At 36.2% G+C, this 23644-nt stretch overlaps 2 non-coding genes across 2 annotated transcripts; one reads left to right on the forward strand and one right to left on the reverse strand.

Moving 5' to 3' along the window:
• Positions 1-19970: 19970 nt before the first annotated feature.
• Positions 19971-20052, reverse strand: TRNAS-AGA (transfer RNA serine (anticodon AGA)). The gene has a single exon. It is a non-coding gene; the product is annotated as a tRNA-Ser (tRNA).
• Positions 20053-21385: 1333 nt separating this feature from the next.
• Positions 21386-21459, forward strand: TRNAT-AGU (transfer RNA threonine (anticodon AGU)). Its single transcript has one exon. It is a non-coding gene; the product is annotated as a tRNA-Thr (tRNA).
• Positions 21460-23644: the final 2185 nt, after the last annotated feature.

A 23644-nucleotide genomic window follows, 5' to 3' on the forward strand; every position in this document is an offset into this window, starting at 1 on the left:
CCCATTACGCCGATAGTCCCGACCTTTGACAACTTTGATCGACTCTCATTAGCGATTTCCCAATTTTCAGAGCCATTTTGAAGCCTTAGATTTGTTTTAAGCCTTTATTGGGCATGGGAAATTCATAATTATCGTTGTTTTTGGACCTTACATCATGAGTAATTAAGGTTCATAATATGATTGCAACTTGGCCTTGCATAGGGTAAACAACTTTTCGATTAGAGCGGAATCTAGCATTTTCTTAAAATAAAATCATCAGCTTGAAAAGTTTAGTTAAATTAATTTATTTTTAAACCACTTTACTGCCAAAATGGCTTCCCAAACAATCTAGAGCATTTCAATCACCAAATTGACCAAATGTGGTCCAAATGTGGTCCAAATGTCCACCACTAATGAGACCTATATTGGTTTATAGTCTATTAAATAGAGATTAACTTTCAGTATGGGACGAAAAAAAAATAAGCTGTCAGTAAAAAGTTATGACTGTATGAAAAATTGTAGTAGTTAACGCGCTAATCTCAGGAACTACTGGTCCGATTTGAAAAATTATTTTTGTTATGGATAGCCCATTTATCATGGATGGTTTTAGGTTATATAACATCACCCTACAACCAATAGGGGCGGAGCAGCGATCACCCGACCATAATTACAATATTGTTGTCTTACTTCTGAGTTTATCTGGGGGCACGGCAGTGCCCCCACCAAGTCGAGCAGAAAAGCGGCACGGCCGTACCATCCTTTTCTCGAAGCAATTCAGGCCATTTTCGACCGCCTGTAACTTCGTTGTGGATAAAACTAGAAGGCTGAATTTTCATTAGCTATGCAGGCATTGTAAAGACACGGTATATTTAAAATTTCATTCAATTTGAACCAGTAGTTTAAGAATTATAACGGGTCAAAGTTACTTAATTTTGTCACTCACTGACTCACTGACTCACTGACTGACTCACCGATCATCAAAATTCTAAGGCACTTCTAGCAGACCTAGAAGCTTCAAATTTGGAATATAAGTAGTGTTTGGTGTATGAATCAAGGAAAAACTAAAATATTTGGGGGCACGGTAGTGCAACCGCCAAGTCGAGTAAAATTTTTCAATTTCGGTCCAGTTTTCTAGATACATAACTGCTGTCTACAAAATACAAAAAGAAATGAGATCCCATCAAAAACAATACTTGTCAAAAAAACCAAGTCTCGCAACTCAGTTGTTCTACGGTAAAAAGTTGTGAGATCCATGTAATACCAAGTCCAGGCCAGGAAATCTTTAACGTTTTACATAAATATATTGACTTGGCCATCGCATGAAAACACGTGTAAATTAAATTATTTAGTGCGATGGCCAAGTCGATAATTTATGTAAAACGTTAAAGATTTCCTGGCCTGGACTTGGTATTACATGGATCTCACAACTTTTTACCGTAGAACAACTGAGTTGCGAGACTTGGTTTTTTTGACAAGTATTGTTTTTGATGGGATTTTTTTTTCTTTTAGCGAGAATCTAACACGGCACACTAAGCGACATGACATAACATGCATAGATTAATCCAAAATGTGCGATGGATATAATGATATCAAGAACATTTTTCAGATGAAAAGGTAAAAAACATGACTTTTCAATTAGTCATAACTTTTTACTGACAGCATATTTTTGATTGCGGTTTGGTTATAATGAATCAGTATTTAGTAGACTATTTTACAAAATAGGTCTCGTTAGTGGTGGACATTTGGACCACACTCCATACATTTTTGGTCATTGTCCTTTAATGTCGATTTTCCGAATCCGAATATGGAAGTTATCTTTTAACTATCTATGAAAGGTTTTATTTATAATATGAGAATGTTTATTTTAAACTAGGCAATGCTTTTTACTGTACCTTTGGTAAAAAGATTTCTCAAACAAAGGCAGGCCAGCGCGTGGGCCAGTGCGTATGCATTTGTACGGGGCCCGGACGAATGGCGCATCTCTTTCAACGAGCGACAATGCCGGTGGGCGGGCGGTATTACGGGGACGATATTGAACCGTTATGAGAAATAGTAATACCAAAGTCTGAACATGAATGTCGGTCTTTTTGGCTAGTTAAAAAAGGTCATCTTCAAAACTGTAATTAACTTTAGTTATACCTCCCGTCTGCTTTATGTAGCGAGTGTATCAATTGGTTAATTTACCTATGTTAAATTATAGATGGCAGTGGATACTATAGTATTCTTGTGACATCCCAAACACACGTGCGTATCTAATACGGAACCACGTTATTCTGTGGCCACGGAAGTAGATACTCGTATTACCAGTATTGCTCAGTTATTCTATGTCATCAGAAACTATACTAAAGTAACTGTTCGGTACTTACCTTTTCCTGAAAAATGATTTTGAATTTTCAGTTATTTAGACTAATTTTAGATAAAAGTTGCACAAGGAGACTATGACCTTTTCGACGTTTCAATATCGTTTCGATCTCGTTTCGTTTTACATAATAGGCCATTCGCAGTTATCTAGGCAGCAACAGACGCGCGAGGTGATTAAACTAATTGCCTGGCCATTTCTTCTCCGAGCAGTAGGCACTCTAGAGGGGTCGTCGAACCCGACACGTGGGTGAAGTACTTTTGACCATATTTAACTGAGGAGTAACCTATTATGTAGGGATATCACAATCGTTTAATTTTGGCATCATGGTGAAGCTACTACATTATTTCGTTGAGTTGGAGTATTATTATATCACCCCCATTTGGAGGCAACAAATTACTGTAAGTTACCTAGTAAACTAAATATTGCTGGTCTAGTGCTAATTGTATTGACTAAGATAACTCTAGTGATAGGTATTTCACGAATTTGACTGACAAAGTACTTATACGTTTTAAAAAAAACACAGCTGTTGTACATATTTACCTCTAAAGTAAGTAATTAACTTTACTTTTCAAAATAGGAGTTGGGTATATTGCCCCAACGAAGCAAGGAACCATAACAATGTTAATAATAAATATCTCAAAATACTAAAGTCAATAAACTAAAGAAAATTCCAAATAGTTTGTTAGAAAACAAATGTTTCTTTCTACTTTTCCAATACTTCAAGAGCTTGTTCCCGAAAAGTTAAATTAACAAAAAGACAAGAACGACTCATTAACAAGACAAAATTAAAGACGCGTAATTTACTTGCTTTATGTTCTTCGTAAGTTTACGAATTTCCAATGAAGATTAAATTTTGCTGGACGTTGTTTAGTTGTTTTGCAAATACGCAAATTGTCAACATTTTCGCACTTTAAAATATTCTTAGTCATCTTCATTAGTAATTCCTACCTGTAACTGAAATATATTTCCTTTAGAAATCTTAGGGCCTTTCTGTATAAGTTTTGCAACTTAAAAAGCGAGAGCATGCGTTCTTCAATCAGTGCTGACTTTAGCTTTTTGGGAGATGCTTTTAGGTACTTACGTCCAGTATGGGACTATAACTGGTTGAAATAACGATGACCATGTAAACTTAAAAAAAAACGGAACACTTACAAGATTACCCGTGTCTGTCTAAGACCGCGCGTCTGTCATGCAACTTTCACAAGGGCCACTCGATAGATTGATCCAAAATTTGGGTCACCTAACATCTTCGTACGAACAGCGAAAATACGAAAATACGGAAACGGGGTGACAGGGAGTACCCCTGGTGTGAATGTCGTGCGCTCGAGAATTCACGTCACGTCCGTAGTATCGAGCGGCCCAGAAGCGAGCGAGATACACCCACGCCTTATCAGCACACCCCACTTATTAGCGATTCGAGTGGAAATCGGAACACACAAGTTTGTGGAAAGATAGCTAGAAACCACCCATAATAACTCAGTTTAATATTAAGACAAGACTTAGGCCCGGTTTTTTGATTCGTAGTTAAATTAACCAATGGTCAAATTTGACAGATGTCAAATGACAAGTGGTTAAATATCAGAAAATAATGTTTTTCGAACAATGGTTAGCTTGACTTTTAGTACATTTTTTAACTATTAGTTAACATTTTGTTAATATTTAACCATTAGTAACAAAATTTAACAATTTGTTATTTTAACTATGAATCAAAAAACTGGGCCTTATTGTCAAACAAACAAAAAATTTCTTTTCTGCTCAACCCAAAGGTAAACTGGTCGAGAATGCTTTAGTGCATTAAGTTCACCTTATGTACAAATTTATTTTGGCATAAAAGTTTAAATAAATAAATTGTGAGTTTGTTTGCAGGAACGAACCTCTGGAGCTACTGAAATTTTGAGCTACTGGACCTACAGCTTTGAAAAATTATATTATTCCTGAGTCACATATACCTATGAAAACCATGCGGCCGAAGCCACGGGCAAATGCTATCGAGAAATATACATAAGACTCGGGTACTTTATCATAGTAAAGCTATAATTTAAAAGTATTGAACAATAAATAAACTAAAAAATAAATATTTATTTTAAAGAATAAATGTTTTAATGCCGACTAACTATTTGCGCCATAAATCGTGTTAATTTATTTAATGTTTCTTATTTATTTGTTATTAAAATAATTTTATGATAAAATTTAATAGCTAAAGTTAATAAAGTGAAAACAATGAATAATCAATACCATTAGAGGCATATAAGATAAATTATTTCCTATATTAATTAATTGCTCATTATTGGTGAAGTAAATTAGTAAAAGCATAACGAAACCAAACCAAAATTAATATAGAGCTGAGCAAACAAGCCAAGTTCCGACCTTATTGAGCATTTCGTTTTAATATCCTGGCTTCTAATAAACAACGGTTAATTCTCTAATTTCCACCCTCCAAAGTTTGCGACGGAATTTTCGGAGGCTCCAAAATGTGTGTTTGCTAGAGGGCAACTAATTGAGGGTACGAGCAAAGAAAACAATGTAAAATTATACAGCGAACGGTGATTAATTACGGTTTATTTTGAGATGCCTCGCGAAATTGATTTTTAATGACCCTATATTTGTTTTGGGAGGCTTCCGAGTTTGTTGTTTACGGCTATATCCTGAGGGATACACTTAAGGGTAAAACCTCCTATTCATAATAACGTTTTATGTAATAAATTATGTCTTTGTCTATGAGTTAATTTCACAATCTCACTAAGATGAGCACCTCCTCCTTTTTTGAAGTCGGTTAAAAAAATACAAATCATTGTCAAGTTATGCTGGTGTGGTAAAACTGTTTTAATTTCTACACACTTGGGGATTACAGTAGTTAAGTATTTATGAATGTAAGTTGGTAACTTATTTGTAATTTTATATCAAGTCAACGTTGTGTTATAGATAAGAAAAACGCCTGATATTTTTTTTTACGTAAATACTCGTATAAGATACCAATAGCACTGGTTTTCAGACTGAAACTCAAACGTTTCAACATTTATTGTTATTACGAGTGCTATCGAACGGACGAAAATGAAGTGTTGGCTTACAGAAGCTCTGAAAGCTTAGAGCTTCGCGGAAAATTACCGATTCGATCGCTGGGCGGAATCTCTACAGACGCGATTGTAGTGTGGAAATGTCTTAAATATTATCGTATTATATCTAGTCTTTACATATAGGTAATTAAACAATTCATTTATTCCGACATCTATACATAAGCATCAATGGACTTAAAAGTAAATATCACTTTTCTGCTCTCTACATCATAATATTTTTACTCACAAATTCGCAATCAATTGAATTGGAAGATTTGGTAGCTTGCAAAATAAATAAAAGCTAATAAGAAACTGTACTTAGATACTTATGTAAGAAAACTTCACAAAAAAGTTCTGTTTCAGGACTTTCAGGTTACTCCCAAAATCGTAAAATTAATTACACAATTTATTAACAAAACATTGTTTTCCATTTCTAGACGCCTGCTATGTTTACCACAGACATCATCCTACATCAGCAGAGCATTTAGCTTAATGAGCCGATGAGAGAGCTACCGGTCGCCGCAAAACGAAGGTGACGACATCTGTTGGCGGGAGCAAAAAGACTCAGTCTCAAGACGGGACCCGCTGCCAAGTTTTGGACTATGAAATGTGTTCCGCATTGTGGTATGCCTGTTATGCCCTTTCTATTGAAAATAATAGAAATAAAATACGCTTTAATGCTAAGCATTTCCATGCAAATGTACCACAGAGACTCTGTGACAGAGTGCACTTTGCAGACATAGGCAATAGTTTCTTATACCAATAAATAAATAATAATTTAAAACAATATGAATAAATTGTAACGTGACCTGTTTTTTATCATCTATTATTTTTAAGACAGTCAAATCTGTAAGTAAATACCTAGATCTGAACAACAAATGTAGAAGTAGACAACTGCTCAAATGAAGACATATTTGCTTTTTGATGCAGATTTTTATGTAGGCTAGGAAGTAGGTACCTACACATAGGCCCAAACAAAATCAAAATAGACGACAAATTGCACACCGATATATTATTATCCTCAAGTAATCCCTCGACATTGTTCTACCACCATAATGACGATGACAGTGTAATTAAAACTGTAAACAAGTAATTAACACCAGCATCGGTCTGAGACGACCATAAATCTCTTGTCAATTTCATAGATGGGCAAATAAATTGATTAAAAGCGGGTGATTGATGGATTCTGGCGCGCACCTGATGGAGACTGGTTCTGAGCACCTGACGGTCGCCATCGATCACGCTTGCCATTACGATGATGGTTTAATGAGCTTTTGAACAACCAACTCAAACTTGAGTCGTACATGTTCATTCACTAACTTCAATCTGGGTAACACTACAGTGAATTGAGCTCTACCAATCAACTCTAGAGACTGTACTAGACTCTAGCAAATATCGAAATACTAACTGGAATGTTTTAGGTAATCCTATAACATTACTTCACTAATTAGAAATCTTAGAATTATGCAATGCCAAGGGAGAAAATTATCTACCAAGCCTATGTCAGCGAATTTAACCTATTACCTACGAGTTAAAAGCATAGGATATAGATATTGCGACTATTTATTAATTTTAGTGACTGATATAAATTTTACCTTCTCACTTACTTTTAACTACAATTAAAATTAAAAGATAGGTAGGTATTAGGCATACGTTACGCAACGTCATCTGAAAACGGATTTTACAAAAGACAGAAACAGAACTTTAAAAATAATTAACCATAATAATGGCCTCTTATTTTATAAGAAAGTCATTGAATAATTGAATTTTCATGATGATAATGATAAATATTAACAAGAATTCCATCAGAAAAAGCCGCGAGCTCAAATCGTTAGGCGTGTTGGTTTTTCCTCGGCTGATATTGATCGGGCAGTAATAAATCATACGGACAGTTCCATTCCATAGCAAACAGGAGCCACTAACTGCTGCTATGCCACGATATTGTAATTAGTTTTGATATAATTACGAAAGAAAAACAAGTTCCCTACACAAACAAAATTAGTTAATTCAATGTTCTGAGGCTTGGAATGAGTTTAATTGTATATCATTTGTTGAGTTTCTTGCGCTGCTTCTTCTCAGCACTGGCCCATTTATTGTCCCGAAGCAGTGGTAGGGTTAATATTGGGACGTGTAAAAGCGCTTTTTTAAAGCCTATTTGCAAAAATAAATGAATTTTATGAATTTTAATTTTATTTTATTTTAATTTTATTAAATCCTGCAGATTTTTTATCACATTTCTTCTCATAAATACATTTATTTATAAATAAACGAACATTCAGTTTGTTCGCGCGCAATATATTCCTCATCTTATTCTGTATCGATGTCGGGCACGATGAGTGAAAACCCGTGAAAAAACTTTTTTTAACATTATACCGCTCTGCGTAGTTTGCACATTAGCCAGTGTCAAGTAATTTAATTATAGCATGAATCCTCAACATTTACCGATCTTTTTAAAAAACAAAGACGTTTGAGATGTATTGAGAAACACCGTAAATATGAAACAAACCACATCTTTGTTGCAAATTACAATGTGTCTATCAAGTGATCAGTACCTCTAGTAGGAAAAACTTTCGAGTTAGTTTCGTTGCGTATTCAAAGTGTCATCGAAAAATTTTGTATGAAAAATTAAACAGCGCCTCCTAGGGCGGCTATAATATAGGGGGCGCTGTTTAATTTTTCATACAAAATTTTTCGATGACACTTTGAATACGCAACGAAACGAACTCGAAAGTTTTTCCTACTAGAGGTACTGGAAAACCTCATACCTATTTGAGTGAAAACCGAATGTTTACGGGTAATCTTGTACTTTGTATGTTATTTCATTTGCAAATGGAGGCCTAACCCAACAACCAAAATCGCACAATAGTAACACGCCCTAGAAATTAGGCGGACGATCTGTAAAATCTTTTCCGTGTCAAGTAAGCGAGCGTGATGCGTCCACATCAATCATTTCTATGGACAGATTTAATAAAAGATAATATCCACTTTTCTTCATTCCCGTGGCTCCTACAAAAAGGCGAGTTTCAAGCAACTTCTTTATTGCTCTTTTTATTGTTTTCACTTTACTTTCTCGCTTCGCAAATTCACTGCTGAAAAATATTTTCAGGGCACAATGAAAACTCGAAACTGACTACTTTTGATTGTAATACTTAATTTACTTTACACAGAACAAAAGTTTAGACGAATTGAATGTAAAACACATTTTAATTATTTCTCAGATGTTTCTTTGTCAATATAATGAAATGCATAGACACAAATTTGTTCATGTTTTATTTTCAGTGTACCGTTTAGCAAGTGATATTACAGACAAACTTCTCAATCAAAATTTAAAAAAAATCCTTTTCGTTTGTTTTAATTAAAATAACAAAATTATAATCTACACTTTGACACGTTCCCCAAAGCACTATTTTTGAAATATAGCCAGCGAAATTAAATCCGCAACACGGAAAAAATCCAGTTCTTTTCTTTGCAGGGGAAAATTTTCAGTAGAATGCAATTGTGGCACGAGTTTCGAGTAATTAAAATTTAAGTGTGGCACAGAAATTAAAGAAGGAAAAACATTTTTTCCTCAAGAAGACGTCTAATGAAAAATTCCTGCGTGCGTTGGCGGGAGCGACGCCATCTTTGTCCAACTTTCTAACATGTTGCAGAACTTTTATGAAAATATTACGAAAACCAAAGATGTTTAAAAAAAAAGTATCATGACAAATAAGTAATCAACACGACGCTGTTTTTTTTTTCAAACGAATTATCCGCCTTCTGAAAACTTTGTTGATTTTCTTCAGCGTGTAATTAGTTTGTATGTAGTAAACATGCTGAATTAAAACTTAATTACAAATAAAAAAGTATTTTTTGTCATTTGCTTCAAGTAATTTGTGGAATATCTAACTCATTAAATGAATTCTACTTTATCGCAAAATCCAGGGGAATTGTTCAAACATTTATACCTACTTACCCAATAACCGCCAACGTAATTTTCATATAAACAAACACAGAAGGCACCTAACTATCTACTTTCCATGCAAATCGTTGTTATTACTGGTTATTAGTGATTGGCGTGCATGATAAGCTCGTCAAACACTGTGCCCTGTGATAAAACCGATAGATACACATTATACACATTCCTTTGTTTTATAACTTTATGAAAGTTATTTAGTAATTTTTGATCCAAAATTGAGGTGGTTTGAGGTCTTATCGTTTGAGGTGGTATGTACTGCAGGTAAAATGCACTCGTTTTGATAATGAATTTAATTACATTAATGAGTAATTGGTAACTAATAAGAAATGTAACAAACTAGAGTTATTTGCTTTAGCGACCAGAAGCCATTTTATTTATTAGGTACTAATAAATAAAATTGCTTGTGGTCGCTACTAATTTACACATGCAATTTATTTGTACCCCTCTTTAAACGATTACCTAGCTAGTTAACTACAGATAAAATATTACGGCTACTAAATTTAACTGCTACTTCTGCTTAAACCTAATTGTTTCAGAACTTTGCTACGTTACGGCTATAGGTACGGCGGATAGGTATAGAACATGTTCAAACGCCCACGCATCGTATGGCCGTAGCCTTATTCCCTAAGAAATTAAACCTCCGGATAGATAAAACTAATCCGGGCCGATAGTTTATCTTGGGCTGATCCGCATAATTCCGCGGTTATCCGCATGAGGGCAGCTCTAGCCTCCGGGGACTTGGGCTCTTCAAGCACAGCCGACCTCTAGTGAGATTGATGGAAGAACATAAACAGGAGATAGAGCCTATGTACTTAGTAGGTAGGTAATTGTGTATGTAAATAACCTTTATTTTCGCTTGTTTTCCGAGTGACCAGTGGATCTAAAATGGCGACATTGTATGTATCTTCTGGTTCACTGTCATGTCAATGCCATTCGCCAGTGAAGTTTTGTTTTAAATCACCATCGCGAAATGCTACGCGTAGTGTTAACGTACTCTATGTGTTTTAAAATCAGTAAAATTGCACTGAAAAGAGCCCAATACTAGGTAACCATAAGTTTGAATTTCGTTTATAAGTAGATATCAACTTACTTTGTTGTGTGTTGCGTCAACGACATCTCATCTAATGACTCTACAAAATGATGCTATCGAAAACGCTCGCTGTGACGTTCTCGCTTACTTTATGCAGACAGAAAAAGTAATTTCGCCAATCTTTATTGCAACTACCATCTTAATCAAACGGAGCGCGCCGCTAACAGTCGCGGAGCGTCAATAAATGTCGCCAAAACGTTCGTTTGGGGCCATATTTTTATTAATATTGGCCCATTACTTGTTAGAGGACGTTTCGCAATCGCGATAACTTTAGTTGTGGTCCTCGAAACTCGTTTATTGTTACGAAGAAAGGGCGAGTGGACCTCGCAAGTGGTGGATTCCGTGCATTAAAATTGTGTTTTTGTTTGATTTAAGCTTTCAAATGCAGTGTTCTTTCATCAACAACAAATAATACGATGTTTTGATTACTGTGAAAGGGTATTTGAGTCCGTCCTGGTCATAAAATTTGTACAAAGCTGTAAAGAATCTATAATTAAGTAAAAAGCGAAAATTAAATAGAATTAAGCTAGAACTCTACATACAATGGAAATCCTATGCACCAACAAGAAGAATAATAATTATTATATGAGTAGGTTCTGGTTGGTAGTAATATTACCTATTGACTATAAAACCCATTTTGTGTTCGCTCATGCAGCAGAACCCTCAAAAATAGGGCAAAATATCGACTCTGGCGATAATGAAGTCCCGTTCCTGCAGTAATTACTGATCGGAGCCATTGTTCGCAGATAGAGCATAGAAAATAATNTAATGTCGTCATTAATTCACTCGGTTCGCGAATTGACGTTAAAAATTGGTCGACAGTTATGGATATGACACAGCGAGTCACGGCAAACCGAGACAGTCAAAATAATGTTGTTGGCAATGTCTCAAAGCCCACCTACGCAGAAAGACTTAAGCTAAAAATGCCTAAAGTCGCTCCGGCCGCTGCGGCAATGGAAACACGCACGCCCCTTCTCTGTGTCGTTGCGTATCCCACAAGTGAGCGCTCGGCCGAGTTCGGCTCGTCATCGGCGACAAAACAAGCGTTGATGAAACCGATCAATCCTACGGACGACGGGTTTCAAATTGTAGGTTTAAAGAAAACGGCAAGTGCAGGTGTAGTACTTCGCGTAACGAACGAAAACCAAATTAAAAAATTACAATCCGTCGCCGGTAATAAATCCGCGGACTTACATTTAGAAAAACCGAAAGGACGTCGGCCTAGAAAAGCTAATCGAGCTCGGCAGGACTTATGTACATGGGCAACAGAAAAATATTAAAAAGGATAGACAGATATTGGACGAGGTATTAGGACTTGTGTCAACAGTAAGACGGTCCGAGACTTCGCCAGTACATGTCAAATTCAGTCATGAAGATGCAAGATTGAAAAAAAAAATTATGTTTTTACAATATTTTAATAACTAATAAATTATACGTGGTAAAGTAGAGATCAGTACATCAATAAATAAATAAGGGCCTCGTATTTTTGTTGTCTGTCTGTATGACTGTATGTATGTCTGTATATGTGACTGTGTATCTGTTTGTAAGATAAATTTAATCTGAAGTTTGAGTTAAAAGTTGTACCTACAACAAAAATACGAGGCCATCTGGCCTAAATAAAAAATATATTTTTAATGAGGGACTGATAAATCAGTTAGAGTTCTTTTTATTTAGGTACTGATAATCCGTTTTTTGCTTCTTTAGCATTTCAGAATGCCACCAGTGTCACCCTTAAAACCAATTGCGTAGAATCTTGTAACTTAGTAGGTGACCTAATCGGTAAAATTTTATCTTGTATTTAAGTAGGTACCTATTTATATTATGTTATTGCTATTTATCTATGAAAATAAGTAGAGATGAAACGGATATCCGGTAACTATCCGGTAGGCCGGATATCCGGCGTAAATTTACTATCCGGCCGGATACCGGATAATAACTCACTATCCGGCCGGATACCGGATATTAAAAAACTACGACAATTTTCTATAATAAAATGAAATACATTAATCTTTGAGGTAAATATCAATAAAATGGCTTACAATAATGACGGCTTTTATTTAAAGTCCAAAAAGTTACAAATAAAACTATAAGGCCTTTCAAAAAACTAATTTATTTTTCTTTGCTGTACGAATACATAAATAGTAAATTTCTGTTAATGTCGAAATATTGCCAAATAAAATAGGCGATCTTTTTTTCACTGATGGTCTGATGACATGATGTAGTTCAGTCAGATTACGCAGCAAGTAAACTAATTTAATTTTCGCTATTTAATCACACACTCACTGATCTGCCCCCTAGACAAGTGGCAAAATCTGACATCCTATTCGGACGGATTCGATTTTCGAAAAGTGTGACTTGTCAGTCTACTAGACCCAATGATCGCGTTCAAAGCACCTGTGCACACCTGTGGCCTAATTGACGTATTTTGACAGTCAAGAAGATGTCACTGACGTTCAGAAGTTGGGTGGGACGCATTGAAAAACAGTTCTAAATCCGTATTCACAAGGGTCATTTCGATAGAACGATTACTCGTTAGAATCGCATCTCAGCGATTTGTTGTCGTTGAAGTTTTGTTTCGTGAATAAGGCTACTGTGCGGCGCTAAACTCGTCACGACATGCAACGAGACAATGGGCCAACTATCCGGCCGCCGGATATCCGGCTATCCGGCCTAGCATCTCGCCGGATATCCGGTATCCGGTATCCGGCCAAACAACTATCCGTTTCATCTCTAAAAATAAGACAAAATATATGTTTTATAAGAGTCATTTACAGTAGTAAAGTTTGAAAAAATTATTGCTGTGAAGTACAGAATCACTTTCGTGGCATCAAAAAATTCAAAACGTTAAATCTTCCAAACGAGACTCACTATTTTACTGATTTACTGAGAATACAATCTTCACATCAAGCGCTACAATTTTTATTTACAAAAAGTTGAAATAAGTTAGAAATAAAATTCGCCACGAAGGTGACGATGAGAACCGTGACGATGAGAAATAGCCAGATATAAATGTCGTGGGGCCGACTGGGCTTTTTTCAGTACTCTTTTTGCGTCTCATGCCAAAGATTTTACTCGTGCCGACCTGAGCGCGACTGATAGTGCAGAAATTATGTCCGATACTTTTACGTATTGTGCAGATGTTGCGATTGGTCGCGCTCCAACTAGAGGTGTACGTAGATGTGATTGGTGGAATGAATCGCTGGTAGAAATTAGAAGGAAGTTTCGCCGGGCTCGCCGTAAGCTTAACACACTTCGAAAGGCAAATGTTACTGGGGATGCATATGAAAATGCTTTATGTTCTTTGAGGGTTGCCAGGTCCCATTATCGAGCTGCTGTAACTAAAGCCAAGGGCGTGTTACTGCGGAAAACAGTCGAGAGATTAGAAAAGGAGGGTCCGTGGTCTCCGATATATCATGAATTCAAAGCTAACCGTAAATTAGATATTGCTTATATTTCTAACATAAAAATTAACAACACTCATACGGTGGGTGTAGAGGAAACAACAGGTGCTCTTCTTAACGCGCTTATACCCGACGATAGTGTGTCTGACGATAACGATTATCATCGGGACGTCAGAAATGCTATTGCGGTGCTGCCTGAGTCGCCTGTGTCTTCTATTCCTAGCCTTGATGAGTTTTACGATATAGTAAATAGTTTACCCTTAAACAAAGCATCGGGCGAAGATAAAATATCAAATAAAATGATTAAAGCAGCGTGTAAAACAGCCGGAACGGATATTCTTAATGTTTTCACTCGTTGTATCTCGGAGGGCGTGTTTCCGAGTATATGGCGTCGCGGATTTATTAAAATTATACCAAAGGGAGGTGACAAACCGCCCGAAGATCCTAAATCGTACCGACCTATTACATTACTTCCCTCATTAGGTAAACTGTTAGAGCGATTAGTAGTGCCGCGTTTGCTACCGGGTGGTCCAATTTTTCACGAGCAGCAGTTTGGCTTCACCGCCGGGAAGTCTACTGCAGATGCAGTAATATCTGTTAGACAAAAAGTGACGTCCTCGGTGGCAAAGTACGTTGTAGGAATATTCCTCGATATTTCAGGTGCCTTCGACAATGCTTGGTGGCCGATCCTGCTCTTAAAACTGAAAGTTCGTGGATGCTATAGTAATATATATTCACTACTGCACTCGTACTTTTGTAACGGTACAACTAAATTAAAACTCGGCCATCATGCTGAATCAAAGGTGCTCACGCGCGGCTGTCCCCAAGGATCGGTCCTAGGGCCCTACCTTTGGAATTTGGGTTTCGATGATTTTCTAGCATTACCATTACCCGAAGGCTGTTCGTTAACCGGGTACGCTGATGACGGTCTCCTTTTAATAGAGGCTGACACTAGATCAAAGCTTGAAAATCTAGCGGATACATGCTTGAATTTAATATCTCAATGGGGAGACAGGAATCGTTTGCAGTTTGCCCCTCACAAAACTTATCAGCTTCTATTAAAAGGTAATCTTAAAGTTTTGCCTCGCATTAAATTCAATGAAATAACTGTTAAAAAACGGGAATCTGTTTGCTATCTCGGACTAATTTTAGAGAAAAACTTTAGTTTTGTCGAGCACATTAAACAGATCGGTGAAAAAGCTAAAAAGAACTTTTATGCCTTAAGTCACATTTCAACCTCGACGTGGGGTCTAACGTTTAAAATCCTCCGAGTAATATATTCGGCCACTTATTTAAGCTCCATTTGCTATGGTGCACCAGTTTGGGCTGACAGAGCTACTATAGGAGCCGCTCGACGGAAACTACTCCAAAGTCAACGCCTTGCATTGATTTTTCTTTGCAAAGCTTACAGAACTGTGAGCACGGAGGCTCTGCCAGTCCTGGCTGGTGTACTGCCGGTCGACTTAGAGGTACAAAAGCGTGCGGCTATGTACTTCGCATCAAGGGAAAATATAACCTCCGATTTCTTAAATAGCCGCGATCGTTCTAAAATAAGTCGATTATTTGATTCCCGAGAAGTCGTTGAAGAAGATTTACTTAATGAATGGCAAAAAAGATGGGATACGTCAGTCAAAGGACGTCACTTATATAAATTCTTCCCGAATGTACGCGAACGTCTAACTAGGCGATGGTTAGAAATCGACCATTGCTCGTCGCAGTTCCTCACGGGACATGGCAACTTTAAACATAAACTTCACGAATTCAAACTAGTTCCGTCTCCTTTTTGCGAGTGTTCCACTGATGATGTCAGTCATGAGCAGTCTGCCCATCATATCTTGTGGGAGTGTGATCTTTGGAAACATGAACGTGATATAATGCTTAATTCAATACAACATACATCTGTTTCCGCAATTTATTACACCGATCTTGTCGCGACAAGGAAAAATTTCCGTGCTTTTAAGCGATTTTGTGAAAAATATTATTGGCAGGTAGTTGCTAATTGCTCATAAGATAGGCCCCCTTAATTTAATTTATTGTCCGTGGTGCATAATCTTTTTCTTAAAGGTTTTAAACCTTTGTTTGTCACCTGTCATCCGCTTTGCAATGGAGGGAAGTCGAACCTTAATTTCGAACTCCTCCTATGTTCTTCTGATTAATTTCGTTGCGGGTCCAATGACAGTTTAACTTTCCCCCGGGACAAACTTGACCTTCATTGGTTGGGTTTTTGTGGCGGTCAAGCTGTAGATCCTGGCTACACAGGAGTTGCAGTGGTGGGAACGAGAGGTGGGAATAGATAGAGCATGCTCAGGGGTGAGTAATCCTGCCCTGTGCTTCAAGAATGGTTTGGACGATTGGAATTTAACAAGATAGTGGGGAAACGAGGGGGAATTAAGAAGCAGTTCCCTTTTGGTGGTTGGTAGAGTTATGTTCACGTACGCGTCAATAAAACCTTTGATTTGCTAATAGAAATTGATCAAGTACCAACTAAAAATACAAGAATACTTAAACATTTAAGTATATTGTCATTATTTTCTACTATTTTCACACGACTAAAGAAAAACTACTACGAGTATTATTTGAGTGTATTCGTGAAAATATGTGAGGACGGGTGGATGTAAGTTACTCCCTCGCGCAATAACTACCTACTCTGAACGGGCTTTGATGAAACTTTACAAATAGATTACTTATACATCAAATAAACACACAGGCTATAATTAAAATGTACACGAACCAAGTCACAGTAAAAAGCTAGTAATGATATGATATCTCACAAACCTAACCAGCCTGCATCAATCATAGTGCATTCAACACGCGATCTCTCCACTTCCTCACTTGCATATATTTTCTAGTATTTCTGCTTTTTCTAGCGACATTCGCGAGCTAAGAAAGTGCAGAGCCTATTGCAGGTTGTGGTGATGGCACAAAAAGTTACGCCGCCTATTTGGAGTTGGCTTCAAACTGGATCATTGGACAGGTAAGGTGCTAGAGGCTAAGGGTTGTTTGTGAGCGATGAACTACTGTGATGGTCCTACTACTAGGTACCTAGTACCATACCTTTTAAAGAAAAACATACACACAGTTGGCACAAAAATTAAGTTTTTAGGAGAGTTGAGTTCACATTCTTCATTGTTATCATGTTTTTTACACCCACACACAGTACTTAGGTAATAATTAATTGGTAATTTCATCTAGACTACTTCTAAGTTTTAATAAACTGGATTCCGAGCAATATGTATAGTCAAAAATATTTAAAACTAAGTCACTTACCGACTCTATTCACTTCCTCATGCATGCTCCCTCCACTCCACACTAAAAAAACACAGTCCACTTGTCACATTCAACACAGCAAACTACTTAACTGGCCTTTTTCTTGCCGTTGTTGTTGATTTACTCTCCAAAATTATTGATACCAATAAGTAATTTTATTGTAGTTCGTTCCTTTCAGCCGAAAGACGTCCACTACTGGACATAGGCCTCCCCCAAGGTTTTCCAACTGTAGTACCTAATTGGAATGTAACTGCCCGCTGGTAGTCAAGCCGCGGCCGTACCACATCCTATGATGTTCCGAGCACGTGCGGCGTAGTTTTAGCGCGGCTGCGGATAGATATTGCACTTTAATCTGTTTACTATGGAAATGCTGATATAATGCGACTTTGAAAAAAATGTTTACTTACAGCTCAGCAGCTGAAGAATATACTGCATACTTTTTATAAGGAATATTTGCCGATATTGAGCTCGTATATGGTTGCTTGCTACTATGCTGAACAAATTAATAAAGTTTAAGGCTGAGTTGCACCTGAAATAAGTACACATAGGTACTGTTATATGGAATTATTTCTACTAAAGTAAACATAACTTAATTGAAACTATAAATTAAAAAAATAAAAGGTGTGATAAAACCAGTGAAATTGGACAAGAAAAAAACGAGACAGAGAACGAAATGCACGCGGGTGAAATACAAACTGCTTTAACATTATTTTGTGGTAGCTTGTTGTGCCGTTGACTGTACCTTGAATAAACAAATAAATACTCGGAATCGCTTGCAGTTTGCTCAAATAACAATCGAGAAGTTTTACTCGGAAGTCGGGATCGATAAGCCGAGCTCACTTATCAATCTCAATTATAGCTCCGAGCCTCGACAGCGTGAAACTTTCCTTTGGAATAATTCTCGAAATATGTATCAGGTTGAGTAATGTATAGTAGGTTAATAAGATTTCGTATTAGATACGTAGGTTCTTAATTTTTAATTGATATTGTATACTTTAATTACCACCTACAATGTGGACCGACGACATCGTAAAGGTTGCAGAAAGGCGTTGAACGCAGGCCGCTACCAACCGGGCAAGTTCAGCAGTGGACAATTAATTTGTTTAATGCCTTTCAGTATCCTAAAAGATCGTATCCCATACAAAGTTAAATTAACCCTATATAACTCGCTCGCTGAATCCTATATCCAGTACGGCTTAAGTAGTTATGGTCGCTCTTACAACAGTTACTTAAACAACATTCACAAGCTTCAACTAAGAATATTAAAACGAATAGTTTCTAACGTAATTAGAGAACAATTTAAGGATAATGAAACTGGAATATTTAATCACTATAAAGTTTTGCCTGTTCAACTCCGATTCAAGTATAACATTTTAAAAGAACAATATTTTAATACAACATTTCGTAAGAAAGTAGAACACCCGGTATTTACTCGTGCTATTGCCCGTGAGCGCCTACAGACAACACAAGCTCGGAATGTGTATGGTGAGCGAACGACGCAGTACCAGGCCTCCGTCACTCGCCTATGCCGGCCGAGATAATTACCTACAGCGCGCGACAACTTCAAGTTGCAAATCAGTCCGGGCCGCCACGCTCCTGTTTGCACACGCGTATCTATCTACATATACACGCTAGGTCGACGATCATAGTCNTAAATGAAAAAAAAAAAGAAAAAAAAGTAATTAAGTTCAAATAATACTGAGATTTCATAATTAAGCCTATCAAAAGGCATTACGATTTCTTTTTTTACTTTTCTATGAAAAAATGTATCTTCTAGAATATTTCTAAAATTATTTAATTTTTGCAATTACTAGGCTTTTAAAAAGCTTTTTTATCGATAAATAAATTGTGCATTTAAAGGATATTCCCGATTTATGTTGTTAATTAGTGTCATGTCTTAGGCATTATGAACGTTATTTACTCACATATTCATTACTAATAAATATTATTATTGGATATAAATTATAAATTCAGCTGAATAAACATCACATTGCCATTAAAATCCTGGGCAAAAAAAGCATTAATTACCCTTTATAATTTCATTAAATACCAGAAACACCAACGCACATCCCATAGCAATTATTTGTTTAGCACGACGGCCATGTTGTTTTTCACACTTAATTAATATAATTAAAACGATGCGTGCGTTTCAACACTTTCTGCTTAACGCCTCGCCCTTTCAATAAATTTCTGTTAGACCTAACATTTGAATTCGCAGCTAATTGTTTAGGAAAAATCCTGAAGCGGAAAAAATGTAGAGCAGCTGTATTTACATAACATTTTTTATGTGACAGGAGGAAAACGAGCAGACGGATCACCTGATGGTAAGTATTGGTAAGTGATTACTGTCGCCCATAGACACTCGTAGTCCCAGGGGCCACCGGCCAACCAATCTTATTGGAAAAATATTCAAAATATTTATTATGTTTTGTGGATTAAGTAGGCTTGAAACGTAACAAATTGAGCTTTTTGGTAACCTTTTTTTTTAAGTATAGGTACAACTTTGGACTTGATGTAGGCATGAGGCGTAAGTTATTGCATCATGTATGTAGTAGAGTCCTGGCTATCTCACACAAGTGTCGATAAACTAAAGAGGTATCAGATATGGTAGGCGTTTCTAAGCTTACCTCATAGCTAAATGATTTTGTAACAAACACAAAGTCTGAAGTGCTGTTTCAAGTTTCTTACCTTTATTGGACGCAGCTCTCTGACGCAGTCACGCAGCGTAGTGACTACGTGCTGTAGCTGCGATGTGGAAGTCGTTGGGGGAGGCCTATGTTCAGCAGTGGATGTCCTGTGGCTGAAATGATGTTGATGATGATGATGAAATTAAAAAAAAATATACGTGACAAAAAGAATTCGCAGTCGGTAGGATTCGAACCTACGCTCCCAGAGGGAATCTGATTTCTAGTCAGACGCCTTAACCGCTCGGCCACGACTGCTGATACTAAAAAATCGAAATTAAAGCTTTTAAGCTTGGTCGTATCTGGGACACTTAACTGGGACATTTATTATTATGTCATCAAAATCAGTCTTTCATTATAAATAGTCATCATTATAGTCATTCATATAGTCAAACGAATGAAAAAAAACCTAGCAATTAATCCCAACTAGTCCCAACTAATATTATAAATGCGAAAGTAACTCTGTCTGTCTGTCTGTCTGTCTGTCTGTCTATCTGTCTGTCTGTCTGTCTGTCTGTCTGTCTGTCTGTTACGCTTTCCCGCTTAAACCTCGCAACCGATTTTGATGAAATTTGGCATAGAGATAGTTTGAGTCCCGGGAAAGAACATAGGATAGTTTTTATCCCGGTTTTTGAAACAGGGACGCGCGCGATAAAGTTTTTCTGTGACAGACAAAATTCCACGCGGGCGAAGCCGCGGGCGGAAAGCTAGTTATTTATAACTAGAGCATCATTTTTACCTACCTTAATTGTAATTGCCTCGCTCTATATTACATCCCAACTAATATTATAAATGCGAAAGTAACTCTGTCTGTCTGTCTGTCTGTCTGTCTGTCTGTCTGTTACGCTTTCCCGCTTAAACCTCGCAACCGATTTTGATGAAATTTGGCATAGAGATAGTTTGAGTCCCGGGAAAGAACATAGGATAGTTTTTATCCCGGTTTTTGAAACAGGGACGCGCGCGATAAAGTTTTTCTGTGACAGACAAAATTCCACGCGGGCGAAGCCGCGGGCGGAAAGCTAGTGGTTTCATATATCAATATGTGGATTACGTAGTGGGATGTGTTACCACATAAATAATACATAAGTATAGTAGATAAGTTAATTTCTGTAACATATTTGTTTGTAATTCCAAAATAAATAAATTTTTGGCTAGCACTTTCTCAGTCCTAGTTACTCCCAGTGTCAAGCTAAATTGACTACCTGGGTAGCAAGTTAATATTTTATGTTGACTTTAAAAACGGAAATGATAGGTTCCTATTTAAATATTTTTCAGTTTTCGTAATGCCTAAGTATTTTACAGAGCTTATTATCAAACCGTAAGCATAAGGTAAGCTGTTCATCCTACAAAACTATGTAGGTCAGTCCCAAAACTATTTATTTAATACGCTAATCAATATACATTAAATAAGTAATTAATAGTAGATACATTATCATTTAATTAAATTAATCAATTATCTTGTTGTATCCACTACCGCCACCTCTTATAATAACAGGTAAACTGGAAAGTATGGAACGTATCACTCGCACACACGTTACGCTTACAAGAGTGAGCAATCTTACTGTGCTTTAATTTCGTCCCCTCCACACGTGGCGCCGTGGCTTAGTTGGTTAAAGCGCCTGTCTAGTAAACAGGAGATCACGAGTTCGAATCTCGTCGGGGCCTACAGTTGGAAGTTTTTTTTTTTGTTTTTCTGTTTCACGAGTTTTTTTTTATTATTCTTTGTATAATAGAAAAATAATGTATTTACGTTTCTTTCTCAATATTCATTTTAAAGGTAATCTTAGTTGTTAAAATGGTTTTATGATTTTGCTAGGATAATGAATAATTTATTTTTATTTAAGCTTTAGTATTTTTACACTATTTAGGTAGATTTAGAGGAAAGGATAAGGTAAAGATAAAAATCAATTTCTGAAATTTACTCGTATATTCACATTTCTGTTAAATTATAATATTTACACATGTACAAACATTACAAATAACTGCCCCAAACAACAAATACTTTGACTGAATTATTCATAGTTTATTGATAAACATAAGTAATAATAGTAATAAATTAGAAAAGTCAGTTAATCATTAGATTTGAATTTATTATCTTTTATTACAACTTGTAAAATTATTTTATATACATATAAAAGGCTGTCTCAAATCAATATAAATTAATTGAACGGAAAAATCAATTCAATTATATTGTCATCAGTCTATGTACACTACATAGGGTTGCAAATTGGTAAACTCAGGGCTTTATTACGTCATATCTCAGTGGCATTCTCATTTAATCATCTAGAAATTGAAAAAAAAAATGTACAGGTATATTTATTCAGTGAAATCACGTTTTAGTAGAAAATTATGAATACAAGAAATAAAGTTTGTCGCACGAGAATCGCCCACGGAGTTAAAATTGTTCCCCTAACTTTGCAAAAGAAAGTCTAAAAAAACATAAGCCATGTTTTTAAATATTTATTTATCACATACATTACTTACTAGTAAAGTGGTGGGATGTGATGATAGTAACGCTATAAATGTATTGAAAAAGGCATTTTATACATAACTACANTCATTAATTGTATATCATTTGTTATTAAATCCTGCAGATTTTTTATCACATTTCTTCTCATAAATACATTTATTTATAAATAAACGAACATTCAGTTTGTTCGCGCGCAATATATTCACTCAACCTCATCATAATATTCTGTATCGATGTAGGGCACGATGCGTGAAAACCCGTGAAAAAACTTTATAGCGCTCTGCGTAGTTTGCACATTAGCCAGTGTTAAGTAATTAAATAGTAGCATGAATCCTCAACGTTTCCCGATCTTTTTAAAAAACAAAGACGTTGGAGATGAATTGAGAAACATCGTAAATATGAAACAAACCACATCTTTGTTGCAAATTACAATGTGTCAATCAAGTAGGTATAATTCCTGAAAATTCTATGACTGATCTGATCTTGTAACTTTGTGAAAACATTACTTTCTGGAAAACCTCATACCTATTTGAGTGAAAGCCGAATGTTTACGGGTAATCTTGTACTTTGTATGTTATTTCATTTGCAAATGGAGGCCTAACCCAACAGCCAAAATCGCACAATACTAACACGCCCTAGAAATTAGGCGGACGATCTGTAAAATCTTTTCCGTGTCAAGTAAGCGAGCGTGATGCGTCCACATCAATCATTTCTATGGACAGATTTAATAAAAGATAATATCCACTTTTCTTCATTCCCGTGGCTCCTACAAAAAGGCGAGTTTCAAGCAACTTCTTTATTGCTCTTTTTATTGTTTTCACTTTACTTTCTCGCTTCGCAAATTCACTGCTGAAAAATATTTTCAGGGCACAATGAAAACTCGAAAATATTTACTTTGGATTGTAATACTTAATTTACTTTACTCAGTTAGAACAAAAGTTTGGACAAATTGAATAACACATTTTTATTATTTCGTAGTCAATATAATGAAAAGCATGGAACAATAGCAGAGACAATAACTAGTACGTTATTTATCTTTTATTTTCAACTAAAGTGTGTAAAGTACTGCTTAGTATTATTGCAGAGAAACTTCTCAATCTAAATAAAAACTTTCTTTTGTTTTAATTAAAATAATAAAATTATAATCTACATGTTGACACGTTTCCCAAAAGCACTATTTTTGAAATATAGCCAGCGAAATTAAATCCGCAACACGGAAAAAATCCAGTTTCTTTCTTTGCAGTGGAAAATTTTCAGTAGAATGCAATTGTGGCACGAGTTTCGAGTAATTAAAATTTAAGTGTGGCACAGAAATTAAAGAAGGAAAAACATTTTTTCCTCAAGAAGACGTCTAATGAAAAATTCCTGCGTGCGTTGGCG

The sequence above is a fragment of the Ostrinia furnacalis genome, unplaced genomic scaffold (assembly GCF_004193835.3).
Source record: "Ostrinia furnacalis isolate ACB-3 unplaced genomic scaffold, ASM419383v2 OfSCF3015, whole genome shotgun sequence".
Classification (NCBI taxonomy): Eukaryota; Metazoa; Arthropoda; class Insecta; order Lepidoptera; family Crambidae; genus Ostrinia; species Ostrinia furnacalis.